Source organism: Chlorocebus sabaeus, chromosome 9 (genome assembly GCF_047675955.1).
Source record: "Chlorocebus sabaeus isolate Y175 chromosome 9, mChlSab1.0.hap1, whole genome shotgun sequence".
Taxonomy (NCBI): Eukaryota; Metazoa; Chordata; class Mammalia; order Primates; family Cercopithecidae; genus Chlorocebus; species Chlorocebus sabaeus.
The window spans coordinates 133,779,449-133,807,180 of NC_132912.1; the positions used below are offsets into that span (position 1 = coordinate 133,779,449).

General features: G+C 48.2%; 1 protein-coding gene across 1 annotated transcript in view; it reads right to left on the minus strand.

Moving 5' to 3' along the window:
* Positions 1 to 27,732, minus strand: part of TCERG1L (transcription elongation regulator 1 like) — a 231,330-nt gene that overhangs the window by 144,801 nt on the left and 58,797 nt on the right. The window lies entirely within an intron of this gene.

A 27,732-nucleotide genomic window follows, 5' to 3' on the forward strand; every position in this document is an offset into this window, starting at 1 on the left:
GCTTCTCCTACTAGGGTGCAGCCGCACTACCGCAGAGATTTGTGTTTCTCAAGATTTTCCACTTACCAAAAACAGTTCCTGGGACTCAGTAGGCATGAGTGTTTACTGAAGTGAGTGGAGGAGATAAACCAAGCAATGAGGATGCATTAGTGCATTGCTAGTTTAATAACTCAGTTGCATTGTATCTGATTAGATAAAATTTCAGATATGTACATACAATGTCATCATTTTTTACAGTACATTAAAAAAGTGTTAATGATTTCCAAAAGGAAGACATTTATCTCTGAGGGATATTTGAAGCAGGTCCCACACACCGGTGGGTTCATCGTAATTCACAGAACTTGGCCTTGGCAAGGCTTGGGGCCCTGTGTGTTGTTCCCTCTCCTGTGTGTCTGACACGAGGCAGATGGACAGTAAATCTCTGCTGAATGAATGGGGAATTGAGAGGGTTACCTTGCTATCCTTGGCTGAGCCCAAGTACAGTAAGAGCTGAGTGGAGGCCTGTGGGCTCTGGCACGTCCATCCAGAGATCCTTCAGAGACGCAGGGAGTGCCAGGGCAGCCCCTCATCTACTGAGAAACACGGCACAGTCTCTCAGCAAAGCCAGCTCCCTCTGGCCTGAGCTCCCCTCCCTACTCTGACCTTTCCCCACACGGGTCACATTCTGCCACACCACAGGTAACTCACACATCTCATGCATACATTAGGCTAGAGCAGTTTCATGGATTTACTCTGAGATGTAAAAATTTAAAAGCCAGAAACTTTATTACAGGTTTGCAAAAGAATGCTGAGGGGGACTGGATTCCTAGGAGCCAAAATGTGGTCTCCATGTTGAACGCCCTCTGTACCTCTTGGCTTGAGAAGCTAATCCAGGCATTGGTGGGGTGGAAAATGTCAGCTCCATAGTTCAGCCATTCCAATTGCTTCTCTCCTAAATATTTCCTTGCAGGCAGCAAGGACCTTGAACCCGGTAACACCTGATGGGATGCAAGTCTTCGTGTTCTTTGATCACATTGACTGAGAGCTGGCGGGCGTATGCTCATTACTTGCGTGCTCCTTGCTTCGGTGTTTCATTGATTTTTGAGTTGAAGTTTTTTAAACAACCTTCCTGCCCACAAAGCCCTAATGTGGAGCATCCCTCACTGAAGCATGGTAAAATAAATGGCCATCTTTTCAACAAAATACTTTTTTCTGTTGTGAGAACTCAAGGAACCCTTCGTGACATCAGGACCTGCCCAATTAGCTTCCACCCCACAGCCTGGCCCCTCCACCTGCTGGACCCCGCCCCCTGTTCCAGCCCCTAGATCTGCAGTCTGAAAAGGCCCGCAGACCTGGGTCCGCTCTGGCAGGATCTCAGGAGACGGCCTCCACGTGCTGTTCCACTGCACAGCCATCTCGTTAAGGAATCCACACTGGAGTACACATAATGACAGTCGTTCCCCTGGGGATAATATTTGGAGACAGTTTGCAGAAGATATGAAGCTTCCACCAAAAAGAAGTCCTGACGGAGGAGGTCAGCCCTTGGGAGGGGTGTAATACACAGGCGGGGGTCTCCCCATGGTGCTCAGAGCCTACCCAGGAGTCAGCTGCAGGGCTGCCCACACTCAAGGCAGCACCGGGGCCAGGGGCAACCCCAGCAAGCAGGGACTGGCTTTATTTCACAAGTGGCCACAAGGAAGCAACGGGCAAAGCCTCCCCCGACAGAACGGCTCCTGGAAATTATGTGTGCTTTCCTATTAGGAACCTTCCTCCGTGTTCGTTATCTCTGGTGCTTGTTCAAGCGTGCCGTGGTTCTTTGTGAAACAGGAAGTCGCCTTTCCATGTGCAGTCCTGGCAAAGATTGTTCTGGAAGTGCTCATCGTCTTGGGCTGGAAATGGGCCCTGGTCCTGTGCCCAAATGGTCCAAGCCACTTGCCCATCACACGGGCAGGGCTGAAGGGGAAGAAGGGGCTGGGCCGCAGCTTTGACTCGGTGCTCAGGCATCTTCTCTGCCTGGCAGCGCTGGGAAAAGGTACACTGAGCAGAGGGAGATCTGTCCTGGTCATGGGTGTCCCGGGCAAAGCCTGGTACATGCCAACGTCCCCGTGCAGCGGGTAGTGTGCCTGCTGCTCTCCTGCCTCAGTGCCTGACGTGGACTTAAACTCTGAGAACATAACAGCCAAAGCCCCAAGTAGCAGGCATGCATTTTCATCGGCTGCAAACCAAGCCGAGCGCTGTTCCCAAGGGACAGCCCATTTGAGGCTGCTGAGGCCCAGCCAGCTGGGTGGAAGGAAGCCCAGAGCTGGGCCTGGGACCCAGCCTTGCAACGGCACCCAGCAGCAGAAGGCAGACCTGCAGTCTCCTTTCCCAGGTGTAATTCCACGCCTTTGCTTGAATGCAACCTTCAATGCACATTTAAAAAAATAAACAACCACCCATAAATTGTTTGCTGATATGAGAACCAAAGATAAACAGATAGAAAAGAGCCTGCTGCAGAAGGTTGATAGCAATGCCAAGAATAAGAATGAGAATGAAATGTCAGCATATATCTTATCTCCTACAAATAAAGGCATGTCAAAAAAAGAATATGTTCCCTGTTATCTGCTTATTTATTTATTACCTCAAAGAAAGGTTTTTACAGATTTTGACAAGTGGTCAAATAATGAAAACAAGTTTAGTAATAATCAGACATCTCAACACCATGCTGCATGCTCCAGGTGTGTATTTGTGGGGACTCTCAGACGCGTCGGCCCTCAGACATCCATCACACCAGAGTCAGAGGTGAGGAGGGGCCCACAGGGCAGCGCAGACAGAGGGGCTTTTACAGGATTGGCCCTGAGGCTCTCAGACACTGGCTACACCCATGATAAATTGCTTCTGGTGGCATGGAAATCTCGCCACTTGACCTTCTGCTCAGGCTCCTGCATAAAGGGGATCGTGTTCTTTTCCCAGTGTACAGAGACACCCGTGCAGCCTCTGGTCAGAGCCAGGACCCTCCCAGGCTCCCTCATGGCCCCTAGAAAAGGTGCATTATCTTCCTACAGTCCCTAGAAAGGGTGCGGTGTCTTCCTACGGTATCCCAGAATACAGAGGATAGTGGTCCTTCTGGGGAGCCACTTTTGTCTGTGGGGTGCTTTCTATCTGGTTGTTCAGGCACACATCCCGTGGTTTCAGGAAATGGGACATCTGGGCTTGGTGAAGAAGCCCTTCCCCCCGGACCCTGCTGACTGTGCTGGTCCCTGTGGTGGGACATGACCCCTCCCTTAGGATGACTGTCCCTGGGAGGATGGTGGTACCTAGTCATCCCCACTGGCTTCCATTCTGTGCAGAAATGTGTATCCTGAGCCTAATGCTGTCCTTTTCATCCCCAGTTCTGGGCATTAAATGTGTGTGGAGCAGGTGCTTGGCAGGTGGGCATCAGACCCCCAAAGGCAGGGTCCATGCCACGTGGCCAGGGCCCCCTGGGCTCCCTCTGGGAGCAGGCACCGTGTTATCCACACAGGAACTCAGAATGGTCCCTCCCACCCTGACACTTCCCCGTTCGTTCATTCAAGCATGTATCGGGCACGTTTGTGGAGCTGATTTATTTTATGATCTGTCTCCTCTTGCACCCCATGAGTTTCCTGAGAGCGGGAATCCGGGGCTCTTTTATAATTTGACCATCCAAAGCACCGACCACAATCCCTGGAACGCCAGAAGCACCCAGTGAGTATCTGAGGAACGAATGAACGAGTGAGTGAGCATCTGTTCCGAAGGCCGGGCCTGCTCGAGGTGCTGCAGACGGGACAGCACCCGCACAGGGTTTACAGTCTTGCAGACAGACATGAGCCACACGTTTTCTAAAAATACAGCGCAGCCTGGTCCTCCACAACCCCAGGGAAGGTGACTGAGACGGCGTCCATCCTGTCTGAGGCTCCTCCTGAAACTGGATCCGGGAAAAGTGAGATGGGGGAGGAGAGGGATGCCTCTCACAGACGAGAGAGAACCACAGGCTTCTAGAAGGTGAGACCCAGAGGGAGCTGATTGTGAGACAGGAGAGGCAGAGAAACCGGCGTGTGGGTCCCCTGTGAGGGACTGCAGCGGCCTCAGGGCCTTTGGCTCAATCCCAAGAGACTCATCCAGGGCAGAGGGGGGCCAAACCAGCTCCCAGGCCTCCTGCTTCACCAGGAAAGCATGACCGGGGTCTATGAGGCGGCCGTGAGAAGACATCGCAGCAAGAGAGGAAGACTGAGATCATCAGAGAGAAGCTCAGGGCACTGCACAGAAACGGCAACAAAACAAGACAGCGTGGACGGATCCGGAGAGTGGAGGAGTTGCCCGCACGCAGAACGAGAGGAGGGCTGCGGAGAACACGAGGCTGGGGGTAGGGAACACAGGAAAACTAGGAGGTGAAGGAGGTTTTCAAAAATTCAATAGATTTAGAAAACAAAGTTAAGGAAGTCTACCAGAATGTGGGAAGAAGTCAAAGAGGCAAACACATGAGAGAAAAGAATAAGAGACAGAAAGGGATGACGCCCAACGCCTGGTAACCCGTGGACAGGAGCCACAGGAACTAAGAGCATGTGGGGGAGGAGTAAGCACCTGTGACATGTTGTATGACGTGCAAAACATTGTGCATACATGACATACAGCACAGTGGACAGTGTAATATAAAAACACAGTAGCGGACATGCACGAACACTGTGGATAGGGCAATATAAAAACATAATACAGAACATGCATTAACACAGTGGATAGGGTAATATAAAAACATAATATAGAACATGCATGAACACAGTGGACAGTGCAATATAAAAACATCATACAGAATATGCATTAACACAGTGGATAGGGTAATATAAAAACATAGAACATGCATGAACACAGTGGACAGTGCAATATAAAAGCATAATATAGAAGATGCATTAACACAGTGGATAATGCAATATAAAAACATAATTAGAACATGCTATAACACAGTGGATAGGGTAAGAGAAAAACAATATAAAACATGTACTAACAGCAGGTATATCTCTGTGTGCATATATGTATACATATGCATCTTTGGGTTGAAAATGCCCATGGAGGTTTCCACAGAATTAATATTTTAAAATGTCTAGATGTCATTAGAAAATCACTGAACATCCGAGATTAAAGGGTCACAATTACCACAGCATTTCTACAGAAAGAAAACAAAAGTCACCTGCATAGTAACACAAACTCAGTGAGTCTCTCTCATGGTAGGGTCAGATTTTAAAAGACGGAGAGCAATTCCTTTGAAATGTTGAGGGAAAAACAATTCAAGGTAACACTGTACAACTTGGCAACCTATCAATCAAGTTTGAAGGGCAAGAACAGAATTTTCAACACGAAAGGGATCTGGAAGGCTTTTATTAGAAGGTTGTTTTTGGCTATGCTCCAGTCAGTGTGATTGTGAACTCGGAAAGGTGGAGATAATACATTCGGGAAACGTGGCTCCCAGCCAGCAGAGCGATGGCACGAAGTTCCAGCGTCACAGCCCCAGGGAGGAGCTGCTGAGAGTATAGAAATCAGGAAGATGGATGCTGTGAGGAGTGAGAGGCCTCCAGGGAAAAAAGACGAGAAACAGAATAGAAAAGTACAGTGAAGAATGTGAAAAACATCTTGGCAATGTATAAGAGAAAGAAAATGGGGACTGGCTGGATGAACAAGCAGAAGTGCACAAGAAAGTCACCATCTAATCTCTGGCAAACTACAGAGGGGCATGATTGGGAGCACTTGGAGAGCGGTCAAGGCGCGGGTTTCACTCTGATATTAAAACACGGCACCAGCGACTTTCAATGGAACAACATCTACTTAATTATACTATTGAAAACCTACACAGTGAGTATCCCTTATATGAAAGGCTTGCAACCAGAAGTGTTTCAGATTTCAGGTTTTTTCCCAATTTTGAAATATTTGCAGAAATATATACTGGTTGACCATCTCTAGGCTGAAAATCTGCATTCCAAAATGCTCCAAAGTCTGTGACTTTTTGAGTGACAGCAGGATGCTCACAGGAGAAGCTCACTGGAGTCTTCGGGATGAGATGCTGCATCTGTGTCTGTCTGTTTATTTATTTACTCATTAACCTGTAGGATACGTCTAGGAACAAAACTAGAAAATCTGGTGATCCCTGTAAAAGCGAATATAATTATGAACACCCTTGAAAACAGAAAGGGAAAACTGACAGAAGTTAGGACTCAGAAAGTTGAGGAAATAGGGACGTCGATCTCCGCATGTTATAAAAAAGAAGGTCAATGCTAGGAAGAAACTGCATCAACTAACAAGCAAAATAACCAGCTAACATCATAATGACAGGATCAAATTCACACATAACAATATTAACCTTAAATGTAAATGGGCTAAATACCCCAATTAAAAGACACAGACTGGCAAATTGGATAAAGAGTCAAGAGCCGGCAAATTGGATAAAGAGTCAAGACCCATCAGTGTGAGGTATTCAGGAGACCCATCTCACGTGCAGAGACATACATAGGCTCAAAATAAAGGGATGGAGGAAGATCTACCAAGCAAATGGAAAACAACAAAAAAGCAGGAGTTGCAATCCTAGTCTCTGATAAAACAGACTTTAAACCAACAAAGATCAAAAGAGACAAAGGCGGCCATTACATACTTATAAAGGGATCAATTCAACAAGAAGAGCTAACTATCCTAAATGTATATGCACCCAATACAGGAGCTCCCAGATTCATAAAGCAATTCCTCAGAGACCTACAAAGAGACTTAGACTCCCACACAATAATAATGAGAGACTTTAACACACCACTGTCAACATTAGACAGATCAACGAGACAGAAAGTTAACAAGGATATCCAGGAATTGAAATCAGCTCTGCACCAAGTGGACCTAATAGACATCTACAGAACTCTCCACCCCAAATCAACAGAATATACATTCTTCTCAGCACCACATCACACTTATTCCAAAATTGACCACATAGTTGGAAGTAAAGCACTCCTCAGCTATCGGGAGAACCTACTCCCGATGTTTAACGTGAGTTCTTTTCTATTTCCTAAGTGTCTCGGCTGGGTTGAGAAATAAAGGGAAAGAGTACAAAAGAGAGAAATTTTAAAACTGTGTGTCTGGGGGAGACATCACATGTCGGCAGGTTCCGTGATGTTCCCCGAGTCGTAAAACCAGCAAGTTTTTATTAGCAATTTTCAAAACTGGAGGGAGTGCACGAATACGGTGTGGGTCACAAAGATCACATACTTCACAAGGTCAGAAAATATCTCAAAGCAAATGGAGGCAGGGCGAGATCACAGGACCACCGGATGAGGTGAAATTAAAATTGCTAATGAAGTTTCGGGCACCCATTGTCATTGATAACATCTTATCAGGAAACAGGGTTTGAGGGCAGACAACCTGTCTGACCAAAATTTATTAAGTGGGAATTTCCTCCTCCTAATAATCCTGGGAGCACTATAGGAGACCGGGCTTATTTCATCCCTTCAGCTTCAACCATAAAAGGTGGGATGCCTTAAAGGGGCCCTCTATAAGCCTACCTTCAGGGTGCATTCTCTTTCTCAGGGATGTTCCTTGCTGAGAAAAAGAATTCAGCAATATTTATCCTATTTGTTTTGAAAGCTCTGTTCCCTCCAGCTCACCAGCGGTTAGTTCAAAGTTACCTCTCTTGTTGCCTGAACATCGCTGTTATCCTGTTCTTTTTTTAAGATGCCCAGATTTCATATTGTTCAAACACACATGTGCTACAAACAATGTGTGCAGTTGACACAATCACAGGGTCCTGAAGCGACATTCATCCTCCTCAGTTTATGAAGAAGTTGATGACGGGATTAAGAGATTAAAGTAAAGACAGGCATAGGAAATCACAAGGATATTCATTGGGGAAGTGATAAGTGTCCAGGAAATCTTCACAATTTATGTTCAGAGATTACAGTAAAGACAGGCATAAGAAATTATAAAAGTATTAATTTGGGGAACTAATAAATGTCCATGAAATCTTCACAATTTATGTTCTTCTGCTGCGGCTTCAGCCGGTCCCTCCGTTCGGGGTCCCTGACTTCTCGCAACACTCAGCAAATGTAAAAGAACAGAAATTATAACAAATTGTCTCTCAGACCACAGTGCAATCAAACTAGAACTCAGGATTAAGAAACTCACTCAAAACCACTCAACTACATGGAAACTGAACAACCCGCTCCTGAATGACTACTGGGTACGTGATGAAATGAACACAGAAATAAAGTTGTTCTTTGAAACCAGTGAGAACAAAGACACAACATACCAGAATCTCTGGGACACATTTAAAGCAGTGTGTAGAGGGAAATTTATAGCACTAAATGCCCAAAAGAAAAAGCAGGAAAGATCTAAAATTGACACCCTAACATTGCAATTAAAAGAATTAGAGAAGCAAGAGCAAACATATTCAAAAGCTAGCAAAAGGCAAGAAATAACAAGGATCAGAGCAGAATTGAAGGAGACAGACACAAAAACCCCTTAAAAAAATCAATGAATCCCGGAGATGGTTTTTTGAAAAGATCAACAAAATTGATAGACCACTAGCAAGACTAATAAAGAAGAAAAGAGAGAAGAATCAAACAGGCACAATAAAAAATGATAAAGGGGATATCACTACTGATCCCACAGAAATACAAACTACCATCAGAGAATACTATAAACACCTCTATGCAAATAGACTAGAAAATCTAGAAGAAATGGACGAATTCTTGGACATATACACCCTCCCAAGACTAAACTAGGATGAAGTTGAATCCCTGAATAGACCAATAACAGGTTATGAAATTGAGGCAATAATGAATAGTCTACCAACCAAAAAAAGTCCAGGACCAGATGGAATCACAGCCGAATTCTACCAGAGTTACAAAGAGGAGCTGGTACCATACCTTCTGAAATTATTCCAATCAATAGAAAAAGAGGGAATCCTCCCTAATTCATTTTATGAGGCCAATATCATCCTGATACCAAGGCCTGGCAGAGACACAACAAAAAAAAGAGAATTTTAGACCAATATCCCTGATGAACACTGATGCAAAATTCCTCAATAAAATACTGGCAAACCGAATCCAGCAGCACATCAAAAAGTTTATCCATCACGATCAAGTTGGCTTCATCCCTGGGATGCAAAGCTGGTTCAACATACGCAAATGAATATAAACGTAGTCCATCATATAAACAGAACCAAAGACAAAAACCACATGATTACCTCAATAGATGCAGAAAAGGCCTTTGGCAAAATTCAACAGCCCTTCATGCTAAAAACTCTCAATAAACTAGGTATTTATGGAATGTATCTCAAAATCATAAGAGCTATTTATGACAAACCCACAGCCAATATCATACTGAATGGGCAAAAACTGGAAGCATTCCCTTTGAAAACTGGAACAAGACAGGGATGCCCTCTCTCACTACTCCTGTTCAACACAGTGTGGGACGTTCTGGCCAGGGCAATCAGGCAAGAGATAGAAATAAAGGGTGTTCGATCAGGAAGAGAGGAAGTCAAATTGTCCCTGTTTGCAGATGACATGATTGTATATTTAGAAAACCCCATCATCTCATCTCAGCCCCAAATCTCCTTAAGATGATAAGCAACTTCAGCAAAGTCTCAGAATACAAAATCAATGTGCAAAAATCGGAAGCATTCCTATATACCAACAACAGATAAACAGAGAGCCAAATCATGAGTGAACTCGCATTCACAATTGCTTCAAAGAGAATGAAATACCTAGGAATCCAACTTACAAGGGATGTAAAGGACCTCTTCAAGGAGAACTACAAACCACTGCTCAGTGAAATAAAAGAGGACACAAACAAATGGAAGAACATACCATGCTCACGGATAGGAAGAATCAATATCGTGAAAATGGCCACACTGCCCAAGGTAATTTATAGATTCAATGCCATCCCCATCAAGCTACCAATGACTTTCTTCACAGAAGTGGAAAAAACTACTTTAAAGTTCATATGGAACCAAAAAAGAACCCGCATTGCCAAGACAATCCTAAGCCAACAGAACAAAGCTGGAAGCATCATGCTACCTGATTTCAAACTATACTGCAAGCCTACAGTAATCAAAACAGCATGGTACTGGTACCAAAGCAGAGATATAGGTCAATGGAACAGAATAGAGCCCTCAGAAATAATACCAGACATCTACAGCCATCTGATCTTTGACAAACCTGACAAAAATGAAATGGGGAAAAGATTGCCTATTTAATAAATGGTGCTGGGAAAACTGGCTAGCCATATGTAGAAAGCTGAAACTGGATCTCTTCCTTACACCTTATACAAAAATTAATTCAAGATGGATTAAAGACTTAAATGTTAGACCTAAAACCATAAAAACCTTAGAAGAAAACCTAGACAATACCATTCAGGTCATAGGCATGGGCAAGGACTTCATGAGTAAAACACCAAAAGTAATGGCAACAAAAGCCAAAATTGACAAATGGGATCTAATTAAGCTAAAGAGCTTCTGCACAGCAAAAGAAACTACCATCAGAGTGAACAGGCAACCTACAGAATGGGAGAAAATTTTTACAATCTACCCATCTGACAAAGGGCCAATATCCAGAATCTACAAAGAACTTAAACAAACCTACCAGAAAAAAATCAAACAACCCCATCAAAAAGTAGGCAAAAGATATGAGCAGACACTTCCCAAAATAAGACATTTATGCAACCAACAGACACATGAAAAAATGCTTATCATCACTGGCCATCAGAGAAATGCAAATCAAAACTGCAATGAGATATCATCTCACACCAGTTAGAATGGTGATCATTAAAAAGTCAGGAAACAACAGGTGCTGAAAAGGACGTGGAGAAATAGGAACACTTTTACACTGTTGGTGAGAGTGCAAACTAGTTCAACCATTGTGGAAGACAGTGTGGCAATTCCTCAAGGATCTAAAACTAGAAATACCATTTGACCCAGCCATCGCATTACTGGGCGTATACCCAAAGGATTATAAATCATGCTGCTATAAGGACACATGCACACATATGTTTACTGCAGCACTATTCACAATAGCAAAGACTTGGAACCAACCCAAATGTCCATCAATGGTAGACTGGATTAAGAAAATGTGGCAAATATACACCGTGGAATACTATGCAGCCATAAAAAAGGATGAGTTCATGTCCTTTGTAGGGACATGGATGCAGCTGGAAACCATCATTCTGAGCAAACTATCACAAGGACAGAAAACCAAACACCACATATTCTCATTCATAGGTGGGAATTGAACAATGAGAACACTTGGACACAGGGTGGGGAATATTGCACACCGGGGCCTGTTGTGAGGTGGGGGGAGGAGGGATAGCATTAGGAGATATACCTAGCGTAAATGACGAGTTAATGGGTGCAGCACACCAGCATGGCACATGTATACCTATGCAACAAACCTGCACGTTGTACACATGTACCCTAGCACTTAAAGTATAATAATAAAAAAAGAAAAAAATATATGCACACAAACATATATATAGAAGGTCACCTTTTTGTGAAACTCATCATGTTACTGAAGAAGAATGAGGGGCTTAAGTGTTTTATTTACCCTGTGACTTATTTAAAGACTAGTTAGTTTTGAATATCTAACGTTATAAAATACCCTTGTGTGGGGCTGTACAAGATTTCGGTTCACCTGCATGATAGGAACAATCGCCAACTCACTCATGCCTTTCCACACTCACGCCCTGTGAGTGTCCCTCCCATGCTGACCCTGGACTTCACCACGGACCTGCACTGGCCAGTGAGACAGGGGCGAATGTTGCATAAGCAGAGGCTTAAACACTGCAGGCACAGCCAGGTGCAAAGGCTCACGCCTGCAATCCCAGCATTCTGGGAGGCTGAGGTGGGTGGGTCACTTGAGGTCAGGAGTTGGAGACCAGCCTGGCCAATGTTGCAAACCCTGTCTCTACTAAAAATACAGAAATGAGCTGGGTGTCGTGGTGTGCACCTGTAATCCCAGCTATTTGGGTGGCTTGAACCCGGGAGGCAGAGGTTGCAGTGAGCCAAGATTGTGCCACTGCACTCCAGCATTCCAGACTGGGCAACAGAGTGAGACTCTGTCTCAAAAACAAACAAACAAACAAATAATATACATGCACACTGGGGTTGTCCTCTCTATTGTTCCTAAAACCAACCCTGCAACCTTAATGTGAGAAACATGGTCCTGATGTGAGAGGCACGTGACCAGACACCCTCTGCTCACCAAGACGCATGTAAGTGATAACCATCCTCAGCCTGTCGGCCACCAGGCAAAATGGCAGCTGACCTGATGCACAAGGAACACATTATTAACTCATGATTTGTGGGTCAGTAATTTGAGCTGGGCTCGAAATAACAAAATCATGAGATAAATCACTGAGAAAAGCTCAAGAACTGTCCAACTGGGCCCAGCTCAAATTGGAGATTCACAAAATCATGAGCTACATAAAGCGCCATTATTCGAAACCACTCTATTTGGGGATGGTTTGCTATCCCACAAAAGCTAAGGTTTTGGCTGTGCAGCAACAAACAATGAAAACTATCTTCCTTTTACAGGATGTCAACAGCCATCGTCTAAAACTGACACACTCGGAGATCACGATATCAACTGTGTCATTATAACAGAAAAGTTAACTCACAAAAGTGCAAAACGTAAAATAAAAGTTGCATCGATTGGAAGAGGCTGCCTGGGGGTGGAGGCCCGGGGTCCTAGGGCAGGAGGCCCTCGCTCATCACCAGCCGTCTCCCTCCGTGGGAGGGTACAGGCACATGCGTAGAAATAAGTATGAAAAGGTGTGACCGTGAAGCATGAGAAACGCCAGGAGCAGAAGTGTCAGGTGCTCCCACATGGAACAGGCACCTGCTTTCATCCGGGCGGTTAAGGGAGTTCATACAGGAGAGAGGGAGGTTTACATTCAGAGCAGGCAGCTCTAGGGGAGTGGAGCACGCAGAGTCGGGGGTGCTTTGGGGGTAGGTGGGGAGAGGCCTCTCTGCAGCTGGCTAAGATTCTTTAAGGTGCGCTGGAAGAAACTGCAAGAAGCATCGTGACCCCATGGTTGAGGTGGAGGGACAGCTGGAGTTTGTCTCCAGAGTAGATGGCAGTGAGCTCTCCAGGTGGTAACCCCTTCCAGCCATGGCCAGGACTTGAGTCTCAGTAACGCCCAGGGTGCTGTGGAACTCCCTGGAGGACTGCCAGTTGGGGAGGGCTTCCAGAGCTCGCAGTCACTGAAATCCTGGCCCAGGCTGAAAGAGTTTTATCTGTGGATGAAGTCACCTGTGCACTTTCAACGGTGCCATGGGCTAGTGGGCCCAGGTGTCCCCCAGCCGAGAGAAGACTTCAGCAACTGCCTAGATTCTCCATGCCGCCACCCCCTAGATGGGCAGGGAACTGTGAAATCCCACGTCCATGGGCACAAGCAGGGCCAGGTGTCTTCCTGCTGAGGACACTGGGGAACAGGAGGAGCATCAGTAACACAGGCAGCTGCTGCAGGGGGGCTGGGTGGGAGTGTGCTGGGCACAGGGGAGTTGGGGAGCCCCTCCGTTGCTGGACGGCACCTGGACAAAGCCCAGCTTCACCCAAGAAATGGGCTTGCTGCGGTGCTCCCCAGCCACAGATCTTGGCTGATGGGAGCCTGGTGGGACGTTCTGAGCTCCTGAAAGGGTCTCATTGGCATTGCTGCCACCAGTGTGCAGAGCGGGGCACTGTGACCCCAACACACACCGGAAAAAGTGTCAGCAAAACCTAATTAAAGAGTGAGATGAAAGGAGCCTGCAGGAGCAATGTTAATTACAGCATTTAATCCACCGGGCAGCGTGGCCGGGCCTACCTCTTTGGGATTCTCTGAGCTTGTTTATGATAAATTATTTTTGGGAATAACAGCCAACATCATGGCTTGTTAATTGGTTTAAAATAATAATTTTTTAAAAGAACTGAGAAGTTGAAGTCGACGTTAGCTTCCTAAGAGCCCACGGTCACTTCCCTTGAAGAGGGTTTCCCTCCCTCGAACCTTCTGCATTTCCACCCAAAACGAGGGGGTGGCTCTCCGGGGGCAGGGGCAGGAAATGTGACCAAGCCCACAGTTCACAGCTCTCCCTGGGAAACCACGTGTCATGCCCACAGGCTGCTGCCACGTGGCTCTCTGGTAACCTTCAGTGGCAACAGCCCAGACCAGGGAGGGGCCTTCCCGAGGGGCTCCTGCCATTGCTCCTAGGTACAGGTTAGTGTATCATCCTCATAAAGAGCCGGTCAAGTTCGGAGTTGGCGGGAGGGGTGCAGTGGGTGGGAAGTGCACGTGGGGCCTTTGTATCAGAGTGCTGTGGGTTGCAGGGCCTCATGGAAGGGCTGGCCAGGAGTCCTGCAAGGGCCTGGGCGGCAGAGGCCTCGGGTGGATGGGAGTGTAGGTGGGAAGAGTTCCCAGAGCAGGCAGCGCCAAGGAACAAGGCCCAGGGCCCTTGGCTGAGTTGACGGGAATGATGGGGTAAACAGAGGCTGAGAGCCCCCAAGTGCTGGGTCTTCTGGAAGCACTGAGGCTCTGGTGAGACACAGAGCACCAGCCCTGCTGGGTTCACGAGAGTCACAGCCTTGGTTGGGCTCCTCCTGGGTGCAGGGCCCATCCGCTGGCTGGAGGGGGGATTGCACCTCAGCCAGGCGGCATGGCTCAAAGCCTAGCGGGGAGATGGCACCTCGTGCACGACAGTGGCAGAGGGGTGGTTGCACTCAGTGAGGCTTTCTCGGGGTGGCACAAGCTGAGTGCTGGAGGACAAGCGATTGTTGGTCAGAAGCATGGTGAGTACCATGAGGGAAGGCTGGGGGCCAAGGGGCTCAGGAAGTGCTGAGCAAGGAGAGAAGAGGGGCAGGTGCATGTAGGAGACGGTGGCCACGCTGGACTGGGAGGGGTCTGCTGGCCAGGCCGGGTGGGACCCAGTGATGGAGCTGGGAGGTGGGCAGGGCAGGCCCCACATGACTGGGACGGCACACTACAGTCTCCACGAGGATGCGGAAAGGATGGTGAGCGGAGGCGTTTCCCAGTTGGAGAAGGATGGCAAAAAATAGAGGACAATTTAGGGGCTTGTGAATCTCCTCCTCTGCCTTCCCTGCCCCACAGGGAGCTCCTCCTCCGTTGATGGGCGCCTGCCTGAGCTGGAACTCCGGGATCAGTCAGGGGTGTGGCAGAAGTCCGCAGCAAAGGAGCTTGCTCCAAAGAGGAGGAATCGGGCAGCCACCTTCCAGCCTTGAGGCTGGGCTACCCCAGGTGTGAGATGGCCGTCCAGCCACACACCCCCACAAGGCATCCTCCTGCCAGGAGCATAGAGGTGGGGGTCACACACTCAGGGGACAGGACTATGAGACTCAGAATTGAAACCAAATAGCAGGCGTCCCCTCAGCCGAGCCTCCGGGCTGTTGTACAACAGAGTCCGAGACTCGTGGGGTGAGATGTGTAGGGAGGGGAGTATGCCAGCTCGTTCAGCAGCCACCAAGCCCGGGTGCCACAGTGCCCTCCCAAAACAGGGAAGTAAACTGAATTAAACACATATGCACACACGCGTGCGCACACATCCACACCACACACAGCGACGGGCACATTTTCACTGGAGGTGGTGGCCCACGCTGTGCCTACTCCAAGGTACCCTGTGCTGGGCAGACACAAAGTGGCTTGCATGTGTACATCAGTTTCCTCTAATTACTATAAATTGAGTATTAGATGTTCGAGTCTTACACATTAGCCACAGCAAATTATATCCTCACCTTCCTTTCTACCATTATCACATTCTGAAACACCCATATGTAATCAGCATCGCCTACCAGCCCCAGGCTGTTTAATTCCTATTCTGTCCCCAGGAGCTCCTTCCTTAAGTGTCCTCAGTCAAGAACCAAGTGATTCTTGAACTCTGGCAAGACCCACCCCTGGTCGGGCCCCTGGAGCTTAGGAACATGAGATAAGGCTTTTGTGGCAAGGAGTTATCAGATGGTGAGAAGGACAAGGCAGAGCAAATGTGGTGAAAAGAACCCTGGAGGAATGACCGCCCTCAAGGATGGCAGCACACCCAAAAGATTTTAGAGCAGATAAGCTTTTCCTTCTCTGTCCCCATCGTCCATCCTTGATCAGTTCACACATCTGGTCCATTTACCCTTTTCCAAACGGTTCTCAAACCTGATTCTCAAACAAGGCTCTCTCTCCATCCCCACCTCCAGTAGCACCAACTCTCCCCTACCTCCTGCCATGGCCTCAATTAGATCACTCACTCACAAATACTGTAAATTCACACCCACACGCCCACATGACTCAGGTACACACACGCACAGACATATGCACACACACGACTCACACACACACAGGTAAACTCACACACACACTGTAAATTCACACCCACATACCCACATGATTCATACACATGCACACACACACGACACACACACTACTCATACATGCACACACACACATGCACACACACGCATGCACACACGACTCATACGTGCACACACACGTACACACACAACACACACGACACACACACTGGTAAATTCACACACACACACCATACACTCACTCACATATGCTGGTAAACACACCCACACACCCACATGACACACACACGCGACTCACATACATACAACTCTCTCACATACAACTCACACACACGACACACACACTGATAAATTCACACCCACACACTCACAGGACACACACACACACACTACTCACATATGACTCACACACACACACGACACAGATGCCATCCAGGACCTGGACCCAGGCCTTGGCAGGAAATGTCAGAGCTGTGACAAAGACAGAAAGGTCTCCATGTCCCTAGCACTGAGGCTGTATTAATTATGAACTTGAGAAGTCACAAAGCAAACCAGGCTGATCTCCCTCTGCCCTCTTTGGCTCCGAGGGCCACACTCCACCCGTCAGGCACACCTGGGCCCAGTACCTTCCTGTAGCCTTGCCTCCCCCACACAGGCCAACGGCCCTTTCCCGGGATCCCCTAGACTCTCTCTGCCTTGGCCTGCGTCTGGCTGGAGGACCATCTGGGCCTAGTTCGGGGCAGGCAGGAAGACAGGGAATGAGAGCCCTCATGCTGCCCTCAGATACAGGCAGCTGAGAGTCAGTGGGAAAAACATAACTTTGCTCCTTGAACGGGACACTGAACCTGCACTAGGCTTTCTGCCTAAGTCTCCAGCAGCGCTGAGCCCCCAGTGCCATGGGGTGTCACGCCCAGCAGAGGCTCCTTCGGCTCCCATTACAGTCCCCCCAACCTGTGCTCACATCTAGTCTTTGTCTCAGAGTCGGCTTCTGACTAGAGGTGCCCAGCCCTGCAGGTCATGCCCATCCCTGGAATAGTGCCCCAGGCCAGCCCTTGGCAGGACCGAGCCGCCCCAGGGAGAGGCAGGATGTGATGGAGCTGACCTGGTACACAGAGGCGATGCCTCTGACTTGGGGCACTGAGTCCTGAGGGAAGAGGTTCCCTCTCGCGCTCACTTGTAAACAGCCAGAACCCTAATGCTGGGAATCCAGCAGGGACCCAGCGAAAGCGGGGCGGCTGATGGTTCATCAGGTGTGGGGGGCGGTTGGGACAAAATGATTTATTTACAAAAGCTCAGGTTTACTTTTCGCATCATGCTAGAGTCCATTGTCTTAAGCAAATACAAGTGATTGTCCTGCCTTCTTAGCAGAGGCAATATCACTGTTGAAGAAAGAAAAATAAAGGGAATACAGCAAGCTCTGGAAAGCCATGCGGCTACCCCAGCATAGGAGATTCCATGGCCCTGACAGTGGCTCCACCCAGGTCCCCAACAGCTGTGTAAAGCAGCATCCCTGAGTCCTGGGAGGACAGTGGCCCTCTCTAACCATGGCAAACGCACACAGGGGTCCTTGTAGCCCAGTAGCACGTTTCTTTCTTTCTTTCTTTCTTTTTGTAATTATTATACATTTTGTCCTTTTTTGAAAGTCTCAGAAGTAAGCTTTCTTTCTACTTGTGCAAACTTTCAAACTCTATATCACCAGTCAAAACTGAAATCACGCATGCACTCTCCCCCTCCTGGTTCTACCTGGCTGGGAGCTGCATCGGTATGACAGCCACACTCGCTGGCTCACACATTACTGGCTTGCTTAACCTAAGCAGCCAAGGCTGTGTTCCCCTCCTTTTCAAATCGTTGCAGGAAAGCAAAAGCATTCCGCCTGGCAAACAAGAACCTGAGGAGAGAAAGCAGCACTCTCTGCTTGTGCACAGAATAACTCAAACACCGTCTCCTCCCAGCAAAGACAGCTCTGCTCCCAGAAAGGAGCACACACCTGCCCCAGCATTCAGAAAGAACGCGGGAGCAAACACCATTCGGGGCAGCCAGGGACACCTTGGAGGAATAAAGCTGCACAATTTGAGTCACAGGGCACCAGTGAGGTACCACAGACCAGGCAGGAGCCCAGCCCCACTCACGTGAAGCTGCATGCTGCGTGCACGCCTGACGGGGGCTGGCAGAGCCCACCTTACTCCCCTGCAGATCCTCCTGGAGGCTGTGCACAGAGAACCACCAGACACTGAGACTGGGTGGGGCTTCTGCAACTGGTCTGTAGGTTCATAATCTTCGAGAAGTAAAGTGGAATTGCAAGTGCTTCATGCGAGATGTGGCCTCACAGATGCAGGCTAATCTGTCACTCACTGAGCCAAAGCCTTTGAGAGGTTTGCAGATGTTCACTTGAGGTGGAGGGATCACGGGCTATTTTCCTTTTCTTATTTATGCTTCTCCACTTCTTTCCTCAGGGTTCTAAGTCAGTGCTAATCGGACCCTCCATAGGGAAAGGTGGCCGGTATATCCTAGTTGGGGAATCTCATTCTAAGAACACAGGGAATCCTGAGGAGACACACGTGGGTTGTGAACCAAGTCCTGGCCGTCACTCATCGCCTGCCCACGTGTAGCTGGAGCCAGTCTTGAGCTGCAGCAGGGAAGGGATGGTGAACTGGTGGACAGCAGCCTCCCGCCCAGGGCCTGCCCTAAAGCACCCTCTTCGCCTCTCTTCCTCCTAGCCCGGGAGCCCAGTGCCCTGTTAGTTGACTTCTTAGGGAGTGAGAAGTGCTGCCTGCTATGAGCTCACTCAGCCTTCTGGTCATCAATATTTACTAAACTTTCAGCTGCCTGCGGAGCATTAGACACCCGGGGTCTCCTTAGCTGGACAGTCTCCCAAGCCACATTGCTCTTTCTCAAGCCCCATGTGACATAGGACACACCGGGCACATAAAGTCCTTCTCTCCGCAGCTCTCTCATTTCACCACCAGCACAAGGCTCCGCTTCCCACCTGTGCTGCTAGATGGCTCATGCCTGGGAGAGTTGAGGCCCAGCCAAATTCTCCAGCTTGTGGGAACATTATTACGCTCTCAGGCCGTGGGTTCATCTCAGGGAACCCACTCACCTTTGGTATATGGTGCTCCTTTCAAGGCACTGAGAAATTCCAGGAAACATAATGGCAGCAGAGGGGTCCAGATTCCACACTGCCACCCCCTCGTTCCCCAGGAGCTCTGCCATGGCCCTGACCACTCCCACGCCCCTCTGCCCAGGCCAGCAACCCCAGCTCACAGGGCTGCCAGCCTGTGCTGGGAGCCAGTCCTGACTTTCTGCCCCCTTTCCCCCTGCCCCTCCTCCCAACCCAGCTCAAAACAGCCCCTCTCCCTCTGCTGCTTCCTTTGCCAGAATCCTTGCAGTCACAGACCTCAGGCCAGCCCCCAGGCCCCGCTCTCTCCTGCTCTCTGCAGACCCTACGCAGTCTGCCAGCCACCTCCAGGACGGTACATGTGCTCTGAGCCAGCCGCCCTCACCCAGGCTCACGGGTCTCCTTTCTTCTTCATACCTCAGTTTCTGCTGTGCTCCGGATGACTGATGGCACCAGAAATGGGGCCGCTGGAAAGACTGTTAGCAGAGCTGATCAGAGGAGATGCCGAAATGGAAGGTACCACGAAGGGTAGAAGCAGTAAGAGGTTTTCACCGCTTCTTACTTAATGCTGTTCTTCTGACCCTCTCCAAGGTCCCTCAAATAAACTTCATTCATGTGCATATGAGAACATGCCTCCTTTTCTTATTGTTTTTATTGTGGTAAAATATACATGACACGAAATTTACTGTCTTAACCATCTTGAAGTGTACAGTTCAGTGGCAATAAGCACATTTGCAGTACTTAATACCAGCCGTCACCACCACCCACACTCCGAATTATTTTACCTTCCCAAACAGAAACTGTCCTGGTTCAACACTGACTTTCTGTTCCCCTTCCCCCAGTCCCTGGCAACCACCCTTCTGCTGTCTATCTCTGTGAATCCGATGGGGGGCCTCAGATAAGTGGAATCCTACAGGCTTGTTTCGCTGACCGTCGTGTCCTCAAGGTTCATCCATGTGGCAGGAGGCGCCAGCAATTCCTGCTTCTTAAGACTGAATGATATTTCACTATAAAGATATGCCACATTTTCTTTATCTATGCGCCCATCGATGGATGCTTGGATCGCTTTCATCATTTGTGGAATAATAAATCATGCTGCTACGAACATGCGTACTCCAGGGGATATCTGTTTGAGACCCTGATTCCAGTTGCTGAGTCCCATGGTAATTCCATGTGTAACGGTTTGAGGACCTGACGCACAGTTTGCCACAACTGTAGCTGCTCTGAAGCACCAATGTTGCTTTAGGGATGTTTGTTCAAAGCAACTCCCACACAGTCTCTAGAAGTTTAAGCATGGAGCGCAAAACGTCAGCTTTCTCTCACCCAGACCCCTGGATGGAACCTGGGCCTGAAATGTCAGCTTTCTCCCATCCAGACCCCTGGGCGAACACAGGCCTGCATGCTACTGAACACAGGCTGTCCCCCGCTACGGCATGGATCTCATTCATGCACCAAAGGGGTCTATTTCAGTGCTGGGACCGGAAGACTCTCCAGTGTGAGCTGCGGACCGGTCGTCTCCAACGAGTGCCCATCAGGGACCACCTCCTCCACCGAGTCCTGAAGCACATGTCACTCGCCGCTTCTGACGGCCACTCACCACGGATACTATTTCCAACAGTGCTGTTATCACAAATTAAATAAAGTGGCCTGGCCCGGGAAGCAGCTGCTGCTCCTGTTGCAGTGAGTATTCTATGACAATGTCCTGTCTGTGGCTACAGCAACACGATCTGCACAGCGACCAGCCTCCTCGCACAATGCTTTCATTAAAGCAGCCATGGGTGACCTCCTTCCTCCCTGATCTGTCTACAGACCAACTATTTCCCCACCCTCCTTCCAGGGGCGCGTCTAAATCTGGCCCCTGCTTGAAGACCACAGGGACCCCCAGGGATGGCAGCACGTTCCACTGTGTGCCTGAGTGAGGTCCTGGCGCCTTCTCTGCTGGGTCGGTCAGAGACTCTCCCTGAGGGTCCTCAGCACAGCAGGCATCCAGCCTCTCTTCGGCTCTTGGCCTGCGCCTGCCAGGCAGGCACAGCTGAAGTTATCCAGTGTCCCTTTAGCACCGAGAGCCCGGCCACCATCACAGCCACTGGGTTATTGATTTTAGTGCAGTGCTTCTATAGACGGACAGGAATTACAGCTGGTGGGTGGCACTGCCAATGGTGCAGAAGAAAAACATCCTGGGGAAATCCTTGGCAAAGCACTGCTGAGTTCCACCCTCACTCTGCCCCTCACTTGTATTGGGATTTAGGTAAACTGGTCTTCAGTGGCCTTTGACCCTGCCCCCCAGCTTTAAGTAATGGAATTGGTTATCCAGAGTCCACAGGCCTTTCAGCTTGAAAATTTTGGGTTCTGGGAAATTCGAATCCCTAAAGATTGTGGTGACTGGGGCACGATCACCTCACTCTCTGCCTGAGCTTCCCATTAGAGATTCCGGTTAATGCTGAGCTGAGCAGCATATTCGGGCTGGGTGATGCAGCGTCCGCCGTGCTGAACCTTCCTGACTATGTTTGTCTGTTTGTTAGGACTGGGCTGAGTGGGTGTGCGATGAATGTCTGTGGAGCAGGGCAGCCATCTCTGCACCGTCTCATAGAGAACACAGAGAACTGTCAACCAACACCCCAGAGCGTCGTTGAAGAGGGTTGTAGCCACAGAGCACAGGTGTGACTGGATGCCGTTCAATAACAAAGAGTCAATGAGAGGTAAATTTGTGCCAAGAACCGTTCCTGGCACCAGGGCCTCAGTGGTGAATAGATAGGGGAGCACCCCACCCCTCAGGGTCTGACATGCCAGTGTGGGAGAGAAAATAGGCCAGGAATTGACACTGAAGAGAACTGCAGGTGATGATAAATGCTGAAAAGCAAACACAACAGTGAGGAGAAGGAGTTCGTTCCATGGGCCACTTCAGGGTGGGAGGACTAGGGCCGTGTGCTGGAGCTGAGGCCTGAACAGTGGAGGAACCACTGGCTGGTGGGACAAGGCGTTATATGACTTCATACAAACAAATGCTGCACAAAAGTGAACAGGATGGTACCATCGCTGCACATACCAGCAGGGACGACTGTAAAGAAAGCACGTATCTGAGTGAAAAGGCCATTGCAGAAGAATGCACAAACGATGCTAACATTTATATGAAATTAACAAAAACTGAAGTATGCAATATATTGTCTAGAGATAATGCATGTGGTAAACATATTTTTTTAAAAAATAGCAAAGGAGGCTGGGCGCGGTGGCTCAAGCCTGTAATCCCAGCACTTTGGGAGGCCGAGGCGTGTGGATCACGAGGTCAGGAGATCGAGACTATCCTGGCTAACATGGTGAAACCCCGTCTCTACTAAAAATACAAAAAACTAGCCGAGCGTGGTGGCGGGCGCCTGTAGTCCCAGCTACTTGGGAGGCTGAGGCAGGAGAATGGCGTGAACCCGGGAGGCGGAGCTTGCAGTGAGCCGAGATCGCGCCACTGCACTCCATCCTGGGAGACACAGCAAGACTCCGTCTCAAAAAAAAAAAAAAAAAAAAAAAAAGCAAAGGAATGATTGGCACATCTTCAGGGGAGCAGTGACCTCTGGGGTGAGCAGAAGGTGAGGCTGGGGGCAGGGGCTGGGACACTGGAAACATCAAGTTTCTTAGACTCAGAGGGAGGCACTGGGTGTCTATTGTATTAGTATTCTCTATACTGGACATAACCTTATGCATGCTGTGGCCTGCATGATATATTTCCATAATTTTTCTTCAAAGAGAGGGTGAATTGGAGCTAACACTGGAAATTGCTAACATAAAGTGCAGGGTGATTCTCAGGGAAGGCACAGGGAATGGAGCAGCTCAGAAAGAATGCGAGGTCCCAGGAGCATCGTTTCCTAGATGAGTGAGCCAGACCTTGCTCATGGGAGTGATTTCCCTGTAAAGCAGCTCTCCCCTTTGGAGCCCAACAACGGGGTCTCCATTTAGGAAAGTCTGCACCTTATATGCTTAAACGTAATAATGCCAGCTCAGATGCCTGTGGTTGCATTCTCAGTAAGAATTCACTTATCATGCATAACAAACTATGCAAAGGGGTTTTGTTGGTTTGTTTGTTTAAATCCAGTAAGTTTTGCACTAGAGGTAACTCAGTCCTCCACTAGAAATGAACACGTCTTTCCCGCACAAGCCCGATGAGTTTCAGGAATCTTGAGGTATAAGCAATTACATTGTTACAGTATTTTTGTCTCTGAAAATCTTTAAAATGTTAATATGTATTATGACATTTTTGATTATAGTGGAGGAGGGAACAATTCCTGGATGATTTAAAAAAAAGACCTTATTCCCAAATGTCTGAATTACTGTTGTTATAGAACCTGTTTCAGCATCTGCAGATTTTGCTAATGAGGAAAGCCGACAGCCACATGAAAGGCTGCGTGGTGGAATTCTGGCCTGGAGACTTTCTGACTTGTTAGGTAGCTTGGCTGGTAAGTTACTGATAGAACAAAAAAATAGTCACTTCCCAGCTGTTCTGTGGCAGGACAAAATGTTAAATTTAAACCATTAAATAGCTCTGGAAGCAAAGAACAGGTGGCAAATGGCTTCCCAGGCAGATGGCCCTTTTTAATATCTATTTGGTAGTTACCTGCTCTACCAGAGACTGAAAGTACTCACTCATATTTCACTCTTCTCGCCCGAACGCTTCAGTCATGGTGGGTCAAATTTTAAAAATAAGTGCTGTCTTTCTTAAAAGAAGAATCACTTTGGCTGAGCACAGTGACTCATGCCTCTAATCCCAGCACTTGGGGAGGCCAAGGTGGGCAGATTACGAGGTCAGGAGTTCAAGACCAGCCTGGCCAACATGGTGAAACCCCGTCTCTACTAAAAATACAAAAATTACCTGGGCATGGGGGTGTGCACCTATAATCCCAGCTATGGAGGAGACTGAGGCAGGAGAATCACTTGAACCCAGGAGGCGAAGGTTACAATGAGCTGAGACCATGCCACTGCACTCCAGCCTGGGCGACAGATCGAGACTCCATCTCAAGAAAAAGAAAGAAAGAAAAGAAGAGTAAAGAAAAGAAAGAGAGAGAAGGGGGAAGGAGAGAGAGAGAAAAAGAGAGAGAGAGAGAGAAAGAAAAAAAAAGAAAGAAAGAGAAAAGGAAAGGAAAGGAAGAAGGAAGGAAGGAAAGAAAGAAAGGGAAAGGAACACAAGAAAGAAAAAAAGAAAGAAAGAAAGAGAGAGAGAGAAAGAAAGGAGGGAGGGAGAGAAGGAGGGGGAGAGAGAGAGAGAGAGAAAGAAAGAAAGAAGGAAAGAAAGAAAGAAAGGAAGAAAGGAAGAAAGAAAGGAAGGAAGGAAGGAAGGAAGGAAGGAAGGAAGGAAGGAAGGAAGGAAGGGAGAGAGAGAGAGAGAAAGAAAGAAAGAAAGAAAGAAAGAAAGAAAGAAAGAAAGAAAGAAAGAAAGAAAGAAAGAAAGAAAGAAAGAAAGAAAGAAAGAAAGAAAGAAAGAAAGAAGCCAGCTCTGTGAGTGAGTGGAACAGGAGCAGGCTCTGCTGGGCCTATCAATGCGCAAAAGGGAGTGCTGTCCCTGGAGCCAGGGGAATTGCTGCGTTGGGTGCAGGCAGGGTGGGGATGGAGAGACGTGACCTCTGCTGGTGACCCACTGCCTGGGATGGGCCAGCCTGGTAAACAGACCCCTGTGAAGCAGAGGCCAAGGGACACTCCGTCCCCTGGGAGGGCAGCAGGGACCAGCCTTCCTGCCTGTGCTGACGCCACTCTGAAAGAGAAGTCCGGGTCATGGCTGAATCCGGACCTGGTCACGGGCTCTTTACGTTTTATGTGACATCTTAGTTAAGCTAAATCTCATGCAAGGCACTGAATTCTGTGCAAGCTTTATGACTGTGGGCTCTTTCCAACACAGAGCCTGCTCCTTCAGGTCACGGGCTCTTTAAGTTTTATGTGGCATCTTAGTTAAGCTAAATCTCATGCAAGGCACTGAATTCTGTGCAAGTTTTATGACTGTGGGCTCTTTCCAACACAGAGCCTGCTCCTTCAGGTCACGGGCTCTTTAAGTTTTATGTGGCATCTTAGTTAAGCTAAATCTCATGCAAGGCACCGAATTCTGTGCAAGCTTTATGACTGTGGGTTCTTTCCAACACACAGCCTGCTCCTCCACGGTCAGGGTAGTGCCATATTAACTCTCCCAGATGAGCGTATCCGGGTACCCAGACAGCTTTTCACGGTGCCTTAAGCAGAGTTCGAATAATACAAACCCCGGTTTCTCCACAGAGCCACTACCTATACTTTGGGCCAGATGCTTCTACCACGGGGGCTGCCTGGGAGTTGTAGGATTGTGACATCTTCCCTGGCTTCTACCCACCAGATCCCAGTAGCAACCCTCAAGTCATGACAACCAAAACACACGGATAGTCCCACTGCCAAATATCCTCTGGGGTGCAGAACTGTCTCCAGTTGGGGACCACGTGGAGCTCTGAGGTTACTGACTTTTATACCAAAGCCAGGGATGTGAGTACAACAGTCAAGCTCACTTATATAAAGTGGGAATTATCTTCCAAATAAAAACAGGATGATAATTCTGTAGATAAATTAAAGGTCACAAGCTTTTGTAAAATCAGTTTGAATATACAGCAAACTTGGGAGCGAGCTGTGTTCCTCTGAGTCCATCAGCACCTGCTTTGCACTGACGTCCTTCTGTTTCCTCTCCCGCAGGCAGAGGCCACTCCCTCCACCCAGCCCTCCATGGGATAGCTCATCCTTGTCCTGCCCCTGCCCAGTTCATACATTTTAAGGGGTGTCAGAAATTTCCTAGGCGGCTGCCTGAGCATTCGCTGAGACCGCCCATCAGCAGAGACGACGCCTTGCTCCCGTCGTTCTGTGGGGCTCTTGCGGTGGTTTAGAAAACAGCCCTAAGGGTACAGATAGGCCAGCTCTCTATCCCCCCACCTCATCAAGTCTTGGTTTTCAAAAAGTACCCCAGGGACATATTAGGATGGTTTTCTTCATGGGCATGACAGCCTCGCTCCCAAGTCCAGAGGAGGCTGCCAGGACAGCACCACCAGGCAGTCCCACCTCCCGATGGAGCCCTCACCAGGGGCGCCCCTGGCAGCACCGCACCCACCCGTGAAGCCTGGGATGGGCCGCGCTGCTCACAGCTCAGACCTGCTCATCGCCGGTTCAGACCCAGCTTCCTGATGGTATTTCAACTTCAACCTGCACCCTGTCCTGTGGGGCAGGGTTTCCAGGTCAGATGGATCAACGCCAGCAATGGGAAGGCAATTTTAGGAGCTACCTTCTGAGTAACGCCCCTTTCATCTTCCTGTCAGCCCATTTTTCCAGTTATCTACAGGACAGATAACGTTGGTGCTGGTCTCATTCTAAATGAATGCACATTATAGCAAATTCAATCATGGAACCTTATAAAAGGCAAACAAGAGAGGATGCCTAATTGTTATGTCACCTTATAAATCATGTAAGAGATACGGAAAGTGAGGCTGCCCCTGAGGTACACAGCTTTTGGTTCTAAGATTAATTTTCCTCTGAAAACAGTAAGTCATCCCTAATATATGTCAATGGACTGGTAGCTTTAACCAAATTCTTGACACAGCTGCAATTTATATTCCACTCCGAGATTATCCATGTGTTTTATTTATTTTCTCCATCACACCCTAAATGCATGTTCACTGACATGCTGAAAGAGAAATACGATTTTGATCTTCAGAATACAATATCCTACTTATCAACTAATTCATCAAGCCAACATAGAAATAGCGAACGCCGAAGGTCCATTGTTGAAAAAGACCATATTATATTTACTAGCAACAAAGTCAACAAACTGCCAACACTCCAAAAATCGGAAAGCCGTGGAACTAGGCTGTTTGTCCTTCTACCATGAACTAGTATGTATATATTTATGTGTGTGTCTATCAGAGTCTAGTGACTCATTTCCTGCTACTCATAATCTAGCAATTAATGATATTAATACAATCTTCCATGGAATTTCTCTACAAGTTTTACCATCTCACATGAAGAACTGAAACCAAAATAATAGAGTAAATCCTCAATTCCTGGGAGTTGGCACTGTCATTCCAAATTAATGGAGATGTTGCTAAGTTTGGAGAAACAGGCATTTCACAAGGGTGTCTGGGTCCCGAAGCATGCAGGTTACAGTTAATGGATGCACACGCATGCCTGTGAACACATAGGGACAACAGAGCTGCAGATGGGACCCAGGGCCTCCCATCTACTCCAAGTGCCTCATCAATGCATCTCACACCTCTTAGGACACCAGAATGGCCACCCTCCCGGCCCCTGCCCTGAGGACATCTCAGAAAGGGAGCACATCCACAGCACTGATGAGCT